Consider the following 3,769-nt stretch of genomic DNA (forward strand, 5'->3'; position numbering starts at 1 on the left):
GACTCCCAAGACCCTGACACTGGTAAGGGATCTCTCCTACCTCTCAATATGGAGGATCAGTCAGCGAGATGGAAAGGAAGCAGCAATGAGAACAAGGGAGAAAGCTGAGCTGGTAGAAACGGAAGATGGAAATGAGGAAAAGTGAGTCCACAACAGACTCTCAGAACTACCCTCGCTGCTCATCCCAGAGACACACTCGGCCTCACTTCCCAAGCTCCCCATTGAGTGCCCCCTCCAGGACGCGCCCCACCCCACCTCCAGGCAGATGGCCTCCCACAACAGGAGTACCCAGTGCCCGCAGGAATGGAGGACAGCTTCAGCTCTCCGGCACCCCCCAACTCTGGGGGCTGAGAGGAGAGGAGATAGGTCACACCTGGAGGAAAGTGGCCCTGGCCGGGGGAAATTGCCAACCCACTCCAGTATTCTTGCCTGGAGAATCCCAGGGACAGGGGAGCCTGGTGGGCTGCCGTCTGTGGGGTCGCACAGAGTCGGATACAACTGAAGCGACTTAGCAGCAGCAGGGATAGCAAGAAGCACACAGATGCGGGGTGGGGGCGGGGGGGTGTAGCTTCAGATGAAAGGGACCAGAGTGTGGAGAATGAACTGTAGGGAGGCCAGCTGGGGAGCTGCTGTGCTCAGCAGTGCAGGCAAGACTAGTCTCAGCTAGGACTGTACAAGTGGAGATGGCGAGTCGTGGTCAGATTTGGAATATATCTGGATGATAAGGCTGATAGAACTTGCATACGGATTGGGGATGAGAGGTGAGGGAAAGAGAGTTAATGAAGATGACTGACTCCTGGGTCTGGGACCTAAGCTACCTGCTAGATTAGCATAATCCAAGGTGATCTGGGGAAGATCCTGGAAGAAAGGTTTGGAGCAAGCTTTGGAGGGAAGGAAAGACCTAGGACCTCAACTGGGGAGAAGAGAGTCCATGTTGGGAAGTCATAAGGAATGAGAGTGAAGAGATGGGAAGGAAGGGGGAAACCATTCAGGGGTCCTTAGTTCAAGTTTCCTGAGGGCAAGAATAGAATCATCTGTGTCCCCTAGGGTCCTTCATTGCTATTCTGCACATGGTAGGTTTAATCAGGTACTCCATAAACATTTGTTGCTTATTGAGAAGTGACCCAAAAGGCAGGGTAGGGTGGTATAAAGAGCACTCAACTGTGTCTTGGCAACCCTGTCCACATACTGCCAGAGGGACCTTGGGCAAGTCACTGTCTCTCAGGGCCTCGGATCTTCAGGTCCTTTCTTGCCCCAATCCTCTTTCCTTGACTCTAAGATTAGGATGTTAAACTTCGGGAGGCACTGTAGGTTCTCGAGCAGAGGTAGTAAGAAATGGGCAGTCTGGAGGGAATGAAGCTGAGGCCCAGAGAGCGGGTCAGCATCATCTAGATGCGGGTCAGTGAGGGTCTGCCCACTCCCAGGGTGGCTGGGAGTGAAGAAGGATCCAGCCAGGAGCCCCCCACATCTCATGCCCAAATTTTCTTTGCTGCGATGTCTCAGCATTTGGGGGGAGTTTCTACAACTGCACAGCTTCTCAATATTGGAATGCTTAGACTCAGTCATTGGATGTCCTTTATTCTCTTTCTGTTCTCACTCCTTGAAAGTGAAAGCGAAGTCGCTCAGTCGTGTCCAACTCCTTGTAACCCCGTGGACTGCAGCCCACCAGGCTCCTCCGTCCATGGGATTCTCCAGGCAAGAATAGTGGAGTGGGTTGCCATTTCCTTCTCCAGGGGATCTTCCCGACCCAGGGATTGAACCCAGGTCTCCCACATTGCAGGCAGACGCTTTAACCTCTGACCCACCAGGGAAGGGGATCTTAATGTCATTGAGGACCCAAATTTTATATCTCCAGCCTGGACTTCACATCAAACCCAGATCTGTATGTCACTCAGCCCATCATACACTCCTACCTGGTTGCTTAATAGGCATTCCAAACTTACCACGCTAAAGGACTTCCCTGGTGGTCCAGTGGTTAAGAATCTGCCTTCTAATGTAGAGGATATGGGCTCGATCCGGGGTGAGGAAACTAAGATCCTGCACCCAGTAGGGTAACTAAGCCCTGGAGCTGGTGCAATGAAAGATCCGACGTGCTGCAACAAAGATCCTGTGTGCCATAACTAAAACCTGAAGCAGCCAGATAAATATTTTTTTAAAACTCTAACATGTCAAAGACTGATGCCTCCCCAAAACCAGCTTCCTCCTGCAGTACTCCCCAAGTCAACTCTTGGCAACTCCAGTGGTTCTGGTCACTCAGGTCAAACCCCTTGGTCTCATCCTGACTCCACTCCTTCCCTCACACCCTCCACCAGGTCCATCCGCAGATTCCTGGGCTCTCTGCAAAGTATATTCAGAATTTGACCATTTGTCATCACCACTGCACCTTCCTAGTCCAGGCCGCTGTTGTCTCTTACCTGGTACTGCAATGGGCTCCTGCCTGGTCCCCGCACGTCTCCCCTTGTTTTCTCAATTGAGTCTCAACACAACAGTAAGCATTTTCTATAACAATACAAGGCGGATCATGTCACTTGCCTGCTCAAAACCCTCCAGTGACTCTCCATCTTACTCAGCACTAAAGCCAAAGCCTCACGGTGACTTATTTATCCCCATGTGATCAGGTCCCCATTACCTTGCAGACCCACCATTCACCCTCTCCCTGACGCGCTCTCTCCAGCTGTATCAGCCTCGTTGCTGTTCCTCCAACAGCAGACACGCTCACATCAGGGCCTTTGCCCTTGCTGTTCTCTTTGTCGGAATGCTCTTCCCCCAGAAATCTGCATGGCCCCATAGCATCTGGTAAACGGCAGGCTCCATATGCTGAGGGGCCTGAGCAGGGATGAGACAGGGAATGAGGAGGAAGAGGAGGTGCTAATGGAGTCTGGTCCCACATAAGAAACAAAATGGGTCGTCTTGCTTTCTCTGTCCTCCTCCTCATGAGGGACTTGCTCCATCCTAGTTCCTTAGGAAGGGCCCCACTCTCCCTCCCACCCTCCGAGAGCCTCAAGCGCACATCCCTCCAGGACTCCGTGGGCCTCCTGAACAGGAAACACCTCACTTGTGTGACACTGAATAAGAGGGCCCTCTCTGCTCGGCTCCAGGGGACCGGTGGGGAAGAACTGGTCTCCTCCAGTCATTCATGCAGGAACCTCATCTTCACCACTGCCCAGCGGGGCCTGAGCGGGTGAAGTCCATCACCCTTCCGCGCTTCTCAGTCTGGCCTTTCTTTTCCTCCTCAGCCCTGCCTTGCTGCTCCCAAGCATCAGGCTCCCCCTGGCCCACACTGGAGGCAGGCTGAGGAGTGAAGGTGGTGTTCCTCAGCCTGCCTCCAGTGTGGGAGGCCTCGGAGTGGTCGGGGGACGGCTTTGGGTGTGGGAGGCCACCAGAGAGGCAAGGAAACAAGCGATACAGAAGCGGTGCTGAGATGGTGATCCAGAGGGAACCAAGAGAGCATCGGCCTGAAAACGGGGGTCACACTCCGGGGCAAAAAAGAGGAGAGAAGCGAGAGCTGACAGATGGCAGGAGCTGGAGACAGGGAGTGCGAGAGACAGTCTCACCTCCCCCAGAGACAGATGGACGGACAGAGAGACACACCAGAGGAAGGAGACTGAAAGACCAAGCCCGCCCGGGAGCAGGGGACGGCGGCCGAGACTACCCAAAGAGATGTAGAGAGGCACGGACAGACCAGAAGGCCGCAAAGAAAGCGAGGGACAAAAAAGAGCAGAGGCGGGAGTGGCGGGAAGCGGCGGGCGCGGGGCGGGCGCAGCGGAGC

Source organism: Bison bison, unplaced genomic scaffold, assembly GCF_000754665.1.
Source record: "Bison bison bison isolate TAMUID 2011002044 unplaced genomic scaffold, Bison_UMD1.0 scf7180017864383, whole genome shotgun sequence".
In the NCBI taxonomy this organism is placed as follows: Eukaryota; Metazoa; Chordata; class Mammalia; order Artiodactyla; family Bovidae; genus Bison; species Bison bison.